This window comes from Cavia porcellus, unplaced genomic scaffold (assembly GCF_034190915.1).
Source record: "Cavia porcellus strain 051 isolate PalLab524CR breed Dunkin Hartley unplaced genomic scaffold, mCavPor4.1 scaffold_4, whole genome shotgun sequence".
Lineage (NCBI taxonomy): Eukaryota > Metazoa > Chordata > Mammalia > Rodentia > Caviidae > Cavia > Cavia porcellus.
This window is the reverse complement of record NW_026947487.1, coordinates 120,572,423-120,589,647: the sequence shown is the minus strand read 5'-3', so window position 1 is coordinate 120,589,647 and position 17,225 is coordinate 120,572,423. Positions and strand designations below refer to the sequence as shown.

Here is a 17,225-nt window from a genome sequence, read left to right as displayed (position 1 = left end):
CATACCTTGCACATATGATAATCAGTGTTTTAAAGGAAACTCCAAATGTGTATGACTTTTTTTGTAGAGGGGGTCGAACTTAAGACCGCATACATACAAGGCAGGCACTTACGCCACTGAGCTAAATCCCTGGCCGCGTATGACCTATTTTGTATTCAGTTACTGTTGAGCCAGGCCACTTTGAAACTGGCTTGACTGGTCTCTTTCTTAGGACTAGAGTGTTTGCTTGGCCACAGGGGCAAAGGCATCTCTAGTGGCAGGCCTGCCGTTGTCCTTAGGGTGGGGAGCAGTTTGGGGGAAGCAGTTCAGAGGAAGCTGCCAGTGGGAAGTGTTGGTGGTAAGGTGAGGTTTGCTAAGCTTGAGGGTAAGTCTGGCTTGGTTCAGAGGCAACTGTCATGGGTCAAGGTACACTGGAGGAAGAAGAGACTGTGGCAGGGCAGCCAGCCTTCCTTACTTCTGTGGAAAGAGGGCCCTACCGAGTAATAAGGATGAGGAAAAGCAGAATGTTGCTTGTCTTTGTGTGAAAATTAGATTATTAATAAGCGTTTTGGGGAGCATTTTGGTGATAAAACTCAGGACCTTGGGCTTGGCAGATGGGCATTTATGCTGCTGAGCTGTATTCTCGGCCCACTTTTTTTTTTTTTTTTTTGGGTACTAAGAATTGAACTTATGGGGGCTGGGGATTTAGCAAAGTGGCATAAGCGCCTGCCTTGCAAGCAGGCAGTCGTGAGTTTGATCCCCGGTACCAATAAAAAGGAAAAAGACACACACACACACACACACAAAAAGAATAGAACTTTTAAAGCATTTAACGATTCAAAACACATTTTCTAAATTAGAAGCCAGGCGTGGTAGAGCGCACCTAGAGGAATACAGCTCTCGGGAGGCTGAGGCAGAAGGAGTGCCACGAGTTTGACGCAAGCCTGGGATATACAGTGAGTTCACAGTCAGCCTGCACTATACAATGAGACCCTGTCTCAAAAATACAATGAAACAAACTAGAACTAGAAGAAATCAAATCAGCACTCAGTCCTCAGAATCTGAGATTGGCCTCCTTGGTTTGTACCCTAGCTGGAGACTGAACTGGAGCTCATGGGAACTTGGAATGCATTCGGATGCAAGGAGAGTGGTCTTTCAAATACATCATGATGACAGTCTGAGGTGCTTTTTTCCATTTGTTTCTATGAACTGTAAATGTTTAGTATTGATTATGACTTTTTTGTCTATGCTATTCCCACTTAGAAAAGAAAGTCTCTTCCTGCATAGCAGGGAGGCCTCCTGGCCAAAAGTGGGAAAGTGTGTCACAGTGTGTCAGGACCTATGAGCAGCAGAAGCACGCTCCTGAGGGCTGCCCTCCATGCTCTTTCCTTAAAGTGCAGAATGTTAAAAACACACTTCTGCAGGTTCTCCAGTAACCCTTCATTCTTTTAACATGGCTTGTTCTTTTTTTATTGTTTTTATCCTGGTGACTTACAGTAGAGTTTGAGTGGTCTGGTGAGGTGCTAGGCCACAGTTCCTTACTGGGCACACTGCCGTGCACGTGCGCTGTGCCACCTGTGTTGCTGAGGTGCCCTGTGTGGTGGATGCTGGGTTTGTCCTGCCTGAGGCGTTGCCAGGGACAGGACAGCCTGCCCTCAGCTCTTCTTGCCTCTGTTTGCTCCTGGGTGCTGGTTTCTTTTACTGGAAGTGCAACTGTAAATATATCCTTAAAATAATTAGGTCTAGTGGATTTTTATAAAACCTTTATATATCTCTGGCTTAAGCTGTCCACAGGTGCATTTCTCTGTTAACATCTTTCCTCATGAGTCATGAGGAAAGTGACAAGGTCTCCAGGAAAGTGACAAGGTCACGGTGGCCCCTGGTGGTGGCACACAGTGCTGGCTCACCATGAGTATCTCCATAGTCACTGGTGCAGCAAATTCTGCCTACAAACGGAGCGGCCATCCAGGGCTGACCTGTGCTGTGTGGGAATACTAAATCACTTTTGTAACGAAAATGGGGGCGAGTATCTCTAAAACCCTTTTTCCCGTTTTCTGAAACAGAATCTTGCTGTGAAGTCCAGGCTAACCTTGCACTCAGATTCTTCCTGGCTCTGCTTCCCAGATGCTGGGATTGGAGGCCTGTATCACCACACCTGGCATCATGTTGTTGTTTAAAAGTGGTATGTCGTCATAATAAAGGCAGTGTTATTTATATGACAGGAAGTTAGGATGGATTCCCTCTTTCTCTCTTTGTTTTGGCAGTATTGGGGATTGAACTCCAGAGCCTTTGAGCAATATTCACAGCCCTTTTAATTTTTTTCTTTTTTTAATGTTTTGAGACAGGATCCCTCTGAGTTGTCCAAGCTTCTTCAAACTTAAGATCCTCTTGCCTCAGCTTCTGCTTCCCAGAGTGTTAAGATTACAGATGTGCACTAAAATGCCTAACTTCATATTTTACATTGTACATGAACATTTGAAAAACTGAGGGCTAGAGGCAGGGTATAGATTAGTGGTGGATCGTTTGTCTAGTAAGCAGGAGACACTGAGTTTGATTCTCAGCAGAACATTGCCAAAAATAAAAAGTGATCACTTCTGACTTGAAATGTTGAACTTATGGGGCATGTGAGAAAGTGAGAAATGTTGAACTTATGGGGCATGTGAGAAAGTGATGTGTGGAGGATCCTTAAATGTGATCCCTGACTCTCCTAGACTACTGGTCATGGCTATGGCTTCTGGTGTTGCTTCTCCCTTGGATAGTGGAAGACTTAGTATGATGCTGGGTTGGGTTTGCAGACTTATGAGGAATTGGAGGTCCTAATGTTAATTCTCCTCCCTTTCTTTCCTTTTTTTCTTTTTTCTTTTTTTTTTTTTTTTGTACCGGGGATCCAACCTATGACCTTGCCCTTGCCAGGCAGGCACTTAAACCACTGAGCAAAATCTCTGACCCCTCTCTTCCTTTTCTAACATAAAAAATTTTTTTGTTAGAATTTATAAATGAATAACAAAACACAATTTGGCTTATTATTAAAGAAATATGCATAACTAATTATGCCAGTATAAATTATGGGGTAGTTCTTTAGTATAATCACGTCTTGTAATTTTAGGGTTCTGAGGAATTTTCTATGATTAGGCTCCCTGAAACTACAAATAACTTAGAGAATATTACATGTCATTGGGGTTAGAGTTGTTAGCGTGAAAAGTGTTTAGCTCTCTTAAGAGCTTCCCACCCCTTGCTGTTTCTTTGTTTTTTGGTGTAGGATTTGGCGTGGGGTGCACTGGAAGTTCAGCCCAGGGGTGCTGCACCACTGAACTGCATCCCCAAGCCTGTTGTGTTGCTGTTTGTATTTTGATGCAGGATGTGCCGAGTTGCCCTGAACGACCCAACTTCTCTCCTAGGTCACAAAGGTGTCACAGTTTGCTTCCAGGTACCTCTGTCTTTTCCCAGAGTTCTACAGGGCTTTCCCTGTGCTTCTGGGAGGCACCCACGTCCTAAGGGAGCCGGTTCTGGAGATTGGCTACACCCTGTGCTGTGCTACTGCTCTTCAGCTCAAAGAGCAACCCTGGGCTCTTCTCTGTCTGAGTGCGTCCTGCCCGGTCTAGGCAGGAGCTGGCAAGCTCTGGCCTCCAGCTGTACTGTCCTCATTGGTGCTTTGCCCCTTAGATCCAAGCATTGGTATGCCTGGAGCTGTCCTGGCTGTGTCCTGCTGGTGTGTGCTAGACACAAGATGCTATCCTGTGGGTGAGTCCTTACCTTGCCAGGGTCATGGTGGCACGTTTGCCCCAAGTATCTTGGAGAGCAATGGAGTGAAGCCTGTGTCTTCCTTGCATGGGTGAGGGGAATGTTTGTGTTGTGGTTGGAATCGCTGGCATAACATGTGTGTGTTCTGCAGATCGCCACACCTGTGTTCATCTTAGAACAAAATGTGTGGAAGTGCTGCAGATGTGGTTTCATACTAGTGAAGTGGAAGATAAAAGGCATGACCAGAGTTAGGACCGTGATGGTACTCTGAACTCTGTGACATGTCTGCCCTGCCTTGGAGCCTGTGGTGGGTGAAGAGTGAAGACTGGAAGCCCCAACTGTGGGCCTCGGTGGGAGAAGGGTGCTGTAGGTAATCTTGAGAGCATTGCATCCTGGTAGCATCTTTTCTGGTACATGACTGGTGAAGCGGCTGATAAAGGACCTCTGTTAGCACTGCCTGCTTCCCTTTCTTCTCCGTGCCTAAGCATCTGTTAGGAGCCAGGGAATATTCCTTGAGCACAGGTCTGGGGAAGAAGGGTTCCTACTTTGACTCACAGGAGACTGTGGGAGCATTAAGAAGATAGGCTTGTGTGCTTCTCCCTCCCTTTGTGTGCTCAGCCTTACCTTGTGAACTTAGTGACTGGGATGTGGGGGTGGGAGGCGGGGGTGTGGTGACTTATAGAAGCCATTGTATGCTTATTTGTGGAGATCAATTTTAGATACGTGTGCTTGCAGTGGTCTGCAGGTATGATTGTTGCTAAGTTTGTTCACATGCCCACCTAGAGAAAAGAATGTATCACTTAGAAGCTAGCAGTGCAATTGGCATGGTGGTTCCATATTGGTAGTGCTTTGGAGATAAAAGTGACCCTGGCTTCCTGGTGTTTTGGTCCAGAGCTAATGGCTTTGAATACCTGTGAGAGCTGCTTTTCTTCAGATTTTGGTAAAACACAGCATGCTATAGTACAGAGGTGCTGCTGCTCAGTTTATCCAGAGTGCTGCTGGCCCGTGTCCCGGCTGGAGTCAGGTCCAGGAAGGGCAGATCTGAGGCAGCACCCCTGGGAGTGTTGGCAGCGCCTGCAAGGGCAGCTTTCCATTCCTTCATCCAACCTGCTATACTGAGAGTGTAGTACCCTCTTTTCTGAAGGATACTAGAGCAACAGAGTAACCCTTGATGGCTGTTAGTCCTCACATGCAGGGAAACTTGCACGGGGGATGCACAGTGGGGTTTCTGGGCCCTTGGGGCTGAGCATCCAGGGTTTCTGGATTTCAAGTGCTTTCAGCAAAGGCACTATATTATTTTTCTTGTCTTTTGCTTCTGGAAAGCTGGCTTTTTTCCCATTGCTGTGTCTGCTGCGATCACACAGCTACTCTCTGAGGCATTTGCTTGGGATTTAGTGCTTTGTGGAGGAGGAGAAATTCCAAACCAGGGCCTCAGTCACCCTTACTGAGTTAGTGCTGTTCCTGTACTCCTGAACCACTTGGTGTGGCACTTGTGACAGTGTCCCTGGTTCACGTGGCCCGTTGGTAGGCACTGATGTTCAAGGAGACTCCTTTTCTGTAGCATGGTTCCTGGGCTGGGTGGTGCTGGCACTTACTAGTGCCTGGCCAGCAGCCTGTCTAGTGTTTGCTCTGCGATTCTTCATAGTTTGCAGTTTTAGTCAGAAGTGTGGTGTGGCTTGGGTTTGCCACATTTCTTTGCCTTGTATCATCTTTTTGCTCTTCAACTGCCCAAGGAAGCAGCAGGGTTCCTAATAAACACTTACTGAGTCTATCAGTTTTGGGGATAAGCTACTGTTGCTTTCTAATTCTATTAGACATGTGTTCAGTCACTTTGTAGATTTCCTGGAATTTTCTATCAGAACTCAGCCTCTCTCTGTAGCTGCCTTACCTGTATGAAGAACCTTGCTGTCCTCAAGTAGTGGGGTTCTCCAGGAAGTATGGCCAGCAGCTGTGTGTGTAGGGACCTGTGGGTCATGAAGGCCTCTTTGCATTCTAGTGGCCTGCCTTAGACCAGCAGCGGGTACACCCTGTCTGCCTGCCCGCCCACCCACCCATCTCTTGCCCCTCTCTACCCCCTCCTGACAGTAGATTTGAACCTAGGGGCCCTGTACTACTACTGAGCTACATTATGGGTTCCTTTTATTTATTTATTTATTTTTTATTTTGAGGCATGGTCTTGCTAAATTGTTCAGGCTGGAATCTAATTTGCAGTTTTCCTGCCTCAACCTCCCTAGGTGCTGGGATGACTGGTGCATAGCACACCATCCCTGGCTCCACTCTGTTTTAAAATCCCTTTGCAAATGATCTGAGTTGGCATGCACCAGATGTTTTTATCAGTATTCTTAAAGTGGAAGAGGTGTGGGGTCTCATCAAAAGACACCTCTTTGAATCATTTTGCCTAGGAAGTTCAGGTATGTTACATGTTGTGTGGTGTGTGGATTCAACATGGAAATGCTTTTCCAGGTCTTGTAGCCTCAGTGCAGGCTTGTTTTGGTAGTGTCCAGACACCCTGGGTTATGGTATGAGGGATAAGTGCTCCTCACCTTTAATTGTGTACAATGGCCAGATCAGACTGGGCACCAGAAGTATAATGAAAGTGAGACTATTTTTCCATCTTATAAGAGCGTGTCCCAGACCAACAGGGCTAGGCAAGCACAGTGAGCATGCAGGTCCTTACCTTCAGTTTCTCACTGGCTAAGTTCATCTTTTTTTCTTTCTTTGGTAATGGGGATCGAACTCATGATCTTGTGCTTGCCAGGTAGGTGCTTACACCACAGAGGTAAACTTCTGAACCCGCTCACTGGCTAAGTTCTCTGAGGGGTACAATCTTCCAGATGCTGTGTAGATTTCATTAAGATATATCTTTGGCTCCCTCCCTCTACAAACATTTTGTGGATTTGAAGGTGAACGAATAAGCCACAGGTGGGTGTCAGTACTTTTCCAATCAGAATTGGCATAGTGAAGCCACCCTTTCTCTTTGTTTAAGGACCTTTTAGATACATGACCTCAGTCACATCTCCAAGAAGGTAGGAAATTTTGTCTTTGTGTAACTTTCCACTCAGAGTTAAAGACTAATTTTTTTTTTCGTTTTTGTACCAGGAATTGAACTCAGGGCCTTGTACTTGGCAGGCAGGTACTTATGCTACTGAGCTATAGCTCTGGCTTCTTAAAAGACTAATCTTGAAAATGGGCCACTTTTAAGTTTCTGTTTCTTACAGGCAGTACCCAGGTATCATCCTGTGGAGGTGCTTGGGCCTGGCTAAGGACAGGACTCAGTTAAGAGGAAAATTTTGCTACATGTGGAGAGCTGGGGATGGCCGAGTACCTGTTTGTTTCTTTTTTGAGACAGGGTCATGTTGCCCAGGCTAGCCTTGGATTAATGACTCGGCTGCATGCCTGGTGGTCATGTACTTGGCGGATGCACGCTTTCTTTTCTTTTAAGTTGGATGTGTCATCTCTCCAGGGCACCTCATACACATTGGGCCCCCTCCTCCATCCATCCACCTCATTGCTCCGTGTACCACAGCTATCCAGACTTGTTCCAGTCTGCTGGTTGGTGCTTAATACTTTCAGAAATTGCTAAATCTGCTGGTTCCAAGTTACTGTAAAGAACAAACAAATCAGAAACAGCCTGTTGGTTATTTGGAGGTTGTGGGTATTCAGGCTGGGGCAAACACAGGATTAGTGATTAGCTGGGACCAGAACTAGTACCGGAGTGAGCTTTGTCTGTTCACGCTACAGTGTTGGGAGACTCAGCCCAGACATGTAGCAGTCAGTCTCAGGTATCTTCCTGTGGATTGGTGAAGTTAAAGAGTTCTGGTTAAATACAAGTTAATGTCTCCAAGGTAACCTTCATTCTTCTGTACATAGAGCTGGTTAAAATGAAATTTAAGTGTTTTGTTGAAAGGTCAGATCTTTTATGCAGTGAATTGAGATCTTTAAGAACTGTGTTGATTTTCTGTCTTGCAGGAAAATTGAGCCTTTCCTATCAGTAAAACTGTTCATCATGTACCTTAAACAAAAACTGAATGTATTTGTTTGCTGGGCTGCCTCCTGACAGTGCTGCATACCAGGGCCCTAGCCAATGCAGATGTATTCCCCTCAGTCTGCCCTCAAAGACCTAGATGCCTGGGAACTCCTACATCGTCAACCTGGCCTCTCGCAGTGACTGGGGCCTGTGGGAATCTCTGGTGCTCCTTGGTCTTAGTTGCGGCACTGGATCCCCGCTGTGTCTTCACAAAGCCGCATCCCCTGTGTCTCTGTCCATGTTTTCCCTCTGTGTAAGAGTAGCAGCCACGCGGGTTCTGGTCCATCCTGGGACCTCAACCCAACCATGTTTGCAAAGACCAATTTGGGAATTATCACAGGCTGACTTCCACATGTCCTTTTTTAGGGACGCAGTTGAACTTGTAATATTAGTAAAGAAAGTTAAGTAGAAAAGAAAGTAAAAATCTTATATAATGTATCATTTGAAATAAAACATAAAGTAAAAATTTTGAATGTGTTGTGTACTTTTTACAAAATAAATAGTACGTTGTATATAAAGTTTTATATTTTGTTTTAAGATTTATCATTAGTTTTCCATGATCCAACTGTGATCTTTTATGGCTAAGACAAAGTCTTGCTATGTTGCCCAGGCTGGCCTGGATTCAAGTACTTTTCCTGTTTGGTTTCCCAGGTAGCTTGGAATGGCATGTACCACAGCCCAAATGCGAAAGTAATTAATTAATTGATTGTTGCAGGAGATCAAGCCTGGGGAAAGGTGCTCTTACCACTGAGCTGCACCCCAAGTTTAAATAAGGCTTTTCTGTTTTGGTGGTTCTGGGGAGTGAACCCAGGGCCTCATGCTTTGCTAGGGAAGTGTTTCATCCTTGAGCAACATTTAACACTCCCCCTGCCCCATTATTTAGAGATACTGTCCCAATACTGTGTCCAATGATCCTCCTGCCTCAAGATGCCACCTTTCCCAACTCCCAGGTATGATTTTTAGTGGCTGTATAGTCTGTAGAGAATTTTATGACTACTAAGACTTGAGTTACAGTTCTGGATAGGGCTCTTGTCCACATGTAGTTGAGTGTCTTCCATCTTGGTGGGGGTCACTGTTTCTGTTAGTCCTATGGGAAGTGGGTGTATTAACCTGTTTGTACTGGAGGAGGTCAGGCTGTGAAAAGGAGTGTGTGGAGATTGCAGGGGTGTTCAGAGATGGAAAAGTGGTGCTGTGTGGGGACTACATTCCAGATGGTGAGCCGGGGCTGTGGAGTTTCCACCTCAGGGCTGCAGGCTTGCCTTTTGTTATGTAAATCAAAGGCAGGGGGACCTAGGGCTTCCCCTAGGGAGATCTAGTCTCTGACTCAGGATTGTGAGCTTTGCAAGTTGAAGCTGTTTTGTTATACCTTGTGTCTGGTGGTAGGAGAGTCACTTTTCTTAAAGATAGGCGAACTGGGGATGTATCTGTGCGGCAGAGTGCGCATCTAGCATATATCAAGACCTGAGTTTGTCCCTCGTCATAAAGTTAAAAAAAAAAAAGGCTAATTTTTACAGCAGTTTGAGGTCCACGAGCAAACTGACGTGAAGTCCAGGATGTTCATATGTGGCCCAACCCACACATGCGCAGTGTCCCGCACCTCGGCAGTACACAGCAGTGTGGTCCATCTGTCACACAGAGCCCACGTTTCCATCAGGTTTTTCTCTGGGTGTTGTGCATGCACTCAGTGGGTTTACCCTGAAAATCCCTGGTGGTCCACCTGTCCACCCCTACCCTCACCTCAGTGCCTGGGCCAGTGCAGATCATTTTACTCTCGTCCCGAGTTTGTCTTCAGCAGATGGTCACAAAGTCAAGTCACACAGCATGCAGCCTCTTCACAATGGTGTTCTTGAAAGTTCCTCTGTATATTTTTATGAAAAGACACAATTTGTTGCCCTTTAGGGCCTCTGTGTTCTGCTTCAGACACACCATTAGCCTATTGCAGTATCTCTTGGATCAATATTAATTTTCTCTCTGGTCTTCTTTGAAGAACTAAATAGTAAGCATAGCCAACCATGAAACTCGCTCTGTTTTTCTGGTTTTTTTGAGACAGGGTTTCACTTTGTAGTTCAGGCTAGGCTTGAACTCACTGTATAGCCCGTTTCCTCTCCTGCAGTGACTCACCTTTCTCAGCCCCCTGAGTGCTGTAATCATAGCACTCAGATATGCCTTGTCATGCCTGGCTTGGAGCTCTCTTTTGATCCTTGTGTGAACTGTCTTGAAGAAGGAGTTTCCCTGCAGACATTTGCTGTCATTATGCTGCTAGCTGAGGTACTAGTCTCTGGCCAAGGATGCTGTTTGGGAATCACTTGAACCACCTCATTTAGAGCCACTTGTCTTGGTGGCGTGCAGCCCGCTGATTGGTGTATAGGACTGTGCCGCCCAGCATTATTCTTTCTGTCTTCCCTACCTCCCTTCCTTCTTTCTTTCCTCCCTCCTTTCTTTCATTCTGTTATAGGGACCAAACTCCCGATCTCCCGCTTGCTGGGCAGATGCTTGTGCTGCTGAGCTATATCCCTGGCCCTCGTCAGCATTCTTACCTCGTGTCACTAAAATTCTCTATTTGAGACTAGATAGTAACTCTTATCCTGGGTTTAGAAAACCAATGATGTATTGACATTTACTTATTAATACATAGAGTGCTTCATGATGCCGTGTGGGGGGACACCACATGCTGCTTAAAAGCAAGTGATTGCACTTAGGAATTCTGGTTGTAATCGTAGCTCAGTTCTTTGATATTGGGTGTGCAGAGCCTGGACCCAGAAAGAAGACTCACGTCTACTTGGCTGATAGCCCAGAAGCCTTGGAGCAGACCTCTTCTCCTTGGACTGCTGTTCCTCTCCAACTGTGGCTCCTTGCTGCAGTCAGGAGAAGATGGTGCTGGTCTGTTCCGAGGAAGGAAGAAGGAAATTTGAAATGTGTTTTTTTATTGCCTTAAAGACCAGTTTGCAGTGTGCTTCCCTTGAGCCTACAGCCCCATGCCCTCCCTGTTCCTGTTCCTGTTCCTGTGCCAGGGCCAATGGGTACTGCTTCAGGCTGCAGAACCTGCCCCCGTGGGCCTTCTGGTTCATCCTCTCTGGGCTGCTGAGAACAGAACAGCCTGGCAGTCAGAAAGCCACAGGTGCTTTGGGAGAAAAACTCTTCTTTTCTCGTCCAGCCCACAGCATTCATGGTGGAATCCAGGGATATAAAAGGTCTCTGTTGTGAGCAAGGTCTTTGACGTTGGAGCCTGAGCTCCAGGCCACTGGTTCTCAGGACCTCTTTATGTGCTATACATGGAGTAGCCTAGAGACCCTTTGGGGACATAGGTGTATGTATCTTTTGGTGTTGGCCGAATTACACTTGAAAAATTTGGAAAATATTTATATAATGATTCTGTTTACAGATAGGGTAAGAAACTCATTGTGTGTTAGTAAAAATACTTCTTGGTAAAAATACTGTTTTTCAAAACAAAAATTTGTTTGTTAGTAAAAATACTTCTTGGTAAAAATACTGTTTTTCAAAACAAAAATTTAGAGATTAGAGGATCATTGTTTTAACATTTTACAAATGCCGTGAATGTGTAGCTAAATAGATGACAGCTGTATTCCCACATTTGCTTCTGTGGCCTGTTGTATTGAGACAATGTCTTGTTGGAGATAGAAGAGTATGTTAGTAGCTTTTGGGCATAGTTTGGAGATGTTCTTTGATACAGCACCAAAACCTGGCAAGTGTTTGTGCCATGCTTGGGTTTCAGGGCCTCACTGGGTGGTCTTTGACCACATATGTTAATCTTGTGTGAGTCACTGAGGATGGTGTTTGTGGAGATTCAGTCTGTCTGAGAAACTGCAGCTGAGTAAGTTAAGGGAAGCTAAATGCTAACTAATAACTTTGAAAAGTCTTTGTACCTTCAGGAAAACCTGCTTGTGTTCATTACCTCTCCTCAGTAAGTAGGCTTAGGACTCTGTGCAGTTTCTGAGGGCCCTGATTTGGTGGAACCTGGCTTTTGAGTCCATGCTGGGGCCTTCCTGGAAGTGTAACTGTTAGTCTCCTGTTCCACAGGCTGCACGTGAGTTTACTGCATGGGCACCCAGGCTAATCTCTTTTCTCTGATCTGGTGGTTTGTTGGTGTCCCCATAGGCCACGATGGATTTCTTATGTAACTAACAGCCTGTGTGCTGGACTCTGCTCCCAGGATGTGGGGCTGGAAGTGGCCAGTCCATTTCGCTGCTACATCCAGTTCACTTTCACTTGCATAAATAATTCTTCCTGTCAGAAACTTCCTCAAAGTATGTCTAATTTTCAAATGTATGTCTAATTTTCTAGATGGGAATGTCTGGTTATTTCAGAGGGGTTACCTCCTTAGCTTGTTCTAATCATTCCCTGTAGTTCACCTTGGTCATTTCTTCAGTGATTTGTCTTTTTCCAAATTTTGCAGCTCTTAACATGATGTGGATTGTAGTGACTTAAAATATAATATGCATTTTTGCAGTTAGTGTGTTCTCTACACCCAGTGCTAAGTACTATAGTCTTACAAATATTTCTCTCTGAACTGGCTGTGTGGAGGCCTTGACCTTGAAAGTTCTGGCAGTGCTGGATGGAGCCTGTTAACTCTAACTTGAAATGAGGGTTCCAGAACCCTCTTTAGGCTATTTATTATGGAAAGATTGTGTGCAGCCTTATCAGCTTCTTACTCTAATATAGGAACTTCAGGTTTAATGAGATGACATGGAGAAACACCTCAACTGTGCGAGAGGTGGCTGTCTTGGTTATTTTTTTCTGTTAGTGAGACAAAATACCTGATGCCCCAAATCAAGTGAGAAAAGGTTTATTTAACTCACAGTTTGTGTAGATTTCAGTCCATAATCAGCTGGCTCCAAAACAGGGTGGAATGGCATAGAGGCAACACTTCAGAGCAGCAGAAGACAGCAAAATCAACAAGAGCAAGGAGGGAAGGAGATGAGCATGAGCCTCTTCCTCCCTTACATGGTACACAGGCCACCTCCTGCCACCAGGACTAGCCAGGACTAGCTCAGCTCTCACAAAAGCCCTGCCCTTCTCTTGCATAGTATGAAGAAGGTGTTTACAGAGTAAGGACTCTAGCTCCCTGCTGAGTTGTTAAACTTCTAAACTTCTCAAGCTGACATAGTGCATCAGCCATAAAAGTGGCTTTAGGTTAAGAGAAATGTTGATTCTTGAGTGATGTCACAACTTTGGGAGAGACCTGGCCACCTGTTTTTCAATGACAAGTTGCCCCAGAGTTGGATTGCAATCTTAGGATGGGCCTGTCTCCTACAGAGTAACAGGATACAGAGCCCCTGCTACCCTCTGATTCACCTTAGGGGATTATATGGTGCCCAAAAGGGCCTCTGGACGAGTACCAAGTGGATAGATTCTGACCAGGGTCGAGACATTGGCAGTAATGTTCCTGTGCACCCTTTTTGTAACTTAGGGTGGTTCAGGAACACAGTCTGATGTTTGACAAGTGCTGGTTTTCTTTTCTTATTTGTATGTAGCTCTGTACCTCTCAGGGATAGATCAGGCTGTGTTATGAAAACTGTAATTTGGGGGAGCACCCATCTTTTGATCCTCATGCAAATGAAAATGGCAGTTCTGTCTGAAGAATTTCATTGTGTAAGCCTTTAGCCTCTGTTGTGTGTAAGGTGTCCGCATAGCTCTGTGAAGTTTTCAGAAAGAGGGTACTAGCTAGGCTTTGTCACTCCAGTAACACTGAGAAGCTAACAGAGTGCACAGAGAGTGTCTCAGCCCAGATGTGTGCTTACGCCAGAGGCTATGGTGTGTCCCTGACAGGTGGATGGGGCTGCGTCCAGCTCAAGGGAAGTGCAGATGCACAGAGCCTGCCAAGGAAGGCTCCCATGTGATGAGGGATGTGATGGGGAATGAGGGAGGCAGTGTTTCTTGGCGTTGCCTGAGATTACACCTGTTGGTAGCATTTGGGTGAGCTTTGAATAATAGGTAAAATGTGAAGAAATAACCCTGGAGTTTAGAAAGGGAATTTTAGGTGAAGGGAAACGAAAGGCTGCCTGGCTGAAGGTTCAGATATGGGTGAGTCATGGGAGGGGGTTAGACACAAGATCTTTCCCAAGGATATTTTCTTCCCTAGATGAAGGAACAGTTAAAATATGTCTCCACTTATTTATATATTTATGTACTTATTTCTTCTATAGTTAGAGACAGCAGCCCTGGGCTTGTTCTAGAACTGTGGTGGCTGAGAAGCACAGTCTCTGGGTCTGTCGGCCTAGGAGAGGGCAGCTCAGCCTGCAGTCCACATCCAGAATGGCCTGGCTGCTGCATCAGTAGATGACTTGTACAGCTAGAACCTGAGGCATGAGCCCAGCAGGCTTGGTTCTCACCCATAGGCTGCCCAGAGTAAATGATTCTAAACTGTCGTGTGGTACTCTGTGTCACCTGGAAAAATACCTGGATGGCAGTCTTTGCTGAAATTTAAAAACAAAACAAAACAAAAACAAAAACAGAAGACCCTGGTAGTAACCCAGATATGGCCAGTCAGTATCCTTACTGATTTTGTTTCTGTGTCCTGTCGGTTACTGAGGACAGGGCATTGTGGTTCTGTGCATGCGTGTGCAGCTCTGTTGGAAACTCAGCTGCTGGATTAAATTCTTGAATCAGTTAGGCCTGTTGATGGGGAGGCCTGCCTACTACTGAGAGATGACTGTCATCCCAGCAGTCTCTTTCTCAGGATGTCTTGTTTGGTGTAAAATAGCTGCTCTTTCTGACAAATGCAAGCATCCTACGTCCTCTTCCAGTTTTTTACATTTGAACTATGTGAGTCTTTATAGTTTTTTCTCTTTGGGGAGGGCAGTGGCAGTTGTACTTATCAGACAGGCACTGTTCTGGCCACTCCACTGCCAGAGGCACCCTACACACCCAGGCTTATGTCTGTATTTAGAGTTAGTTCTGTAGTTGATAACAACTAAGATACAAAAATAACTTTATTTATATTTATTTATATTGTTTGATTGACTTTGCAGGCCTAAAGTGGGTAGTCTCAGCAATTATTTAGAGAATAACAATATGCAATATAGCAATTTTGGGGGTGTTTTCTTCTGTCTTGTCTTTGAAATCCAATATTGTTCTATTTTGTTCTGTTCTATTTTATTGTCTTTATTGTTTTATTCAGTGTTCTGTTTTGATTGGTTTTGTTCTGTTCTGTTTTGTTTGATTTTATTACGTTTGATGGTATGGGCAGCAATTTTGAAGAAAAGGCATTATAGCCATTGTTGATTTCCTATTGTTCTGTTTTGAAGTTTTGTATCATTTTCACTGTTTTAATTGGCTTTATTCTACCTTATTTTGTTTGGTTTTATGCTCTTTAAAATAACATTAAAAAAGAAAGTTAGTTCCTTATTGGCAGTCTGGAATTGGGTATTGAATGTTAAATATATTTAACTTGGGCCTGGGGGTGTAGCTCAGTGTGGTAGATAGGCCCCCTCCCCCGAGTATGGGCAAGGCCCTGAGTTCCATCTGCAGCACCACAAACATATCAAACCCGCCTGAAGTCTTTCCCTTAGAATGGGTTATGTGCTTCTGTGCAAGGGTGCGTATACATGCGTTATGTTTTGTTTATTGAGGTACCCCACATGGCATAACTTTCCATTAAAGTACAGACTCTCATTTGATGACAGACCCGCTTGGTGCCTGTTCAGACTTAGGACTGAGGCATGCTGTTTGGACTTACCACATGCTGCTGGACTTACGACTTGTGCTGTTTTACAGTTTAGCCTCAATGTCTTTTTTTGTACAGTGCACCTTGTTTATACAGTACTGTAATATTTTCTGATTATACTGCACTGCGTAATACTGTATGTAGTTCTGTGTTCTGTTATAGTACATTACTGCATGGAAGAGTTACGCAAATAAAACCAAAGGCATCAAATTTGAGTTTTTAAATCACTTATTTGTTTTGCATGTTGTACTGTATGTGTTACATACAATTCCTCATTTAGGAACCAGTCAAGCCAGGGATTCATTTTAACAACCCTTGGTCCCTGGGATGAGTCTGGGTCCTTAAATGAGGAGCCAGGTGTGGTGCTGCATGATCGTAATCCCAGCACTCAGAATATCGAGGCAGGAGGATCATTGCAAGTTTGAGGGCTTGGAATACATGATGAGAACTTGTCTCATCAAACTAAAATAATAATAAAAAACCAAAAATATATAATAATAACCAAAACGTCAGATATGAAGAAGCTTTTATTTGCAGAATTGAGAAAGTGTTCCCATTGAAATTATTTTTTGTTTTGATCTTTTTGAGCCAGGGTCTCCTATACAGTCAGGCTGGCCTTGAGCTCACTTTGTATCCCAGGATGGTCTTGAACTCACAGGGATCCTCATTCCTCTGTCTCCTGAGTACTGGGATTACAGGCATGGGCCACCATGCCTGGCTTTGCATTTGCTTTTGGGAGATCTTCTCCTCCTTCCCCCTCTCCCTCCCTCCTCCTCTCACCCTCCTCTTCCTCTCCGTCTCCTCCCCTCCCCTCCCCTCCCCTCCCCTCCCCTCTCCACTCTCTCTTCTCCCTTCTCTTCTTTAGGGTTTCACAGACATTCCTCCCCTGGCTTTGTGCTTGCATTGCTTCCCGGGGGACTTGTCATCACTGTTGTTCTTATTTCTCTGGGTTCTTTTTATCCCAGCAGTGTACTATAGTGTAGATCCATGTTTGTGGTACTTGGGGTGCATTGAGTGTTTGGGATTGCTGAGTTTTTGCTTTCCCTGGCTCTTTACCTTCTTGGGACTCCAGTTATCTGCATGTTAGGTGGTTTGAAGATCCCTTCAGCTCCCTGTTCCCCCTTGTTTTCTGTCACAGTCATGCTCCCCAGGTGCAGCAAGAACTCACAGTCTTTGCTCCAGAAAGTCTATTCAGCTATGAGCTGCAGTCAGCATGCATCCTTCCTCACAGTGCAGTTGGGACTGGTTTCAGTCTTCTCTCTTGTCTTTAAGTCTCCTGTCCGAGTGTTCAGTAGGGAGCAAATTTGGACCCCTGAAAGCCAGCATCTGCAAGTTTTGATGTTTTTGTCAGTTCTGGGTTGGTTTGAGTTGCTGGGTGTTTTTCATTAAGGGTCGTATTTTATTTATATACCTGGGAATTTTAAATATAGTTATTATTTTTGAAAAATTATAGATCTAGAGAAAAATTATAAAATAGTAGATAATCAGTGGTCCCTGTCTCTCCCAGTGTGCCCTAATTACTGACAGTGCATGTTAGTATGGTCTCTTGGTGACAGCTGAGAAACCAGCATGAATGGCTCTCCCTTCACGAAGCTGCAGTCTTCATTCTGAGTGCTTCAGTTCTCACCTGATACCCCTTTTCCGTCCCAGGATGGTGTTAGACCCTCTAGTGCATGTAATCACCAAGTCCTCACTGCCTCCCACCTAGGCAGTTAGCAAGGAACACCTGCTGGGTATTCTAGGATATCCCTCCATTTTCCTGGTTAGGCTGGAGTTTGGTTGGGTAGAGGTGGT

General features: G+C 44.9%; 1 protein-coding gene across 6 annotated transcripts in view; it reads left to right on the top strand.

The window, feature by feature from the left end:
• Positions 1 to 17,225, top strand: part of Ankrd11 (ankyrin repeat domain containing 11) — a 166,089-nt gene that overhangs the window by 62,478 nt on the left and 86,386 nt on the right. The window contains exon 3 of one of the 6 annotated variants that reach the window (XM_063247818.1): positions 1,072 to 1,161. The exons of the other annotated variants lie outside the window; for them this stretch is intronic. The gene's annotated coding sequence lies outside the window, so the exon portion shown is untranslated. The remainder of the gene's footprint in view (positions 1 to 1,071; positions 1,162 to 17,225) is intronic. 6 annotated transcript variants of the gene reach the window in all.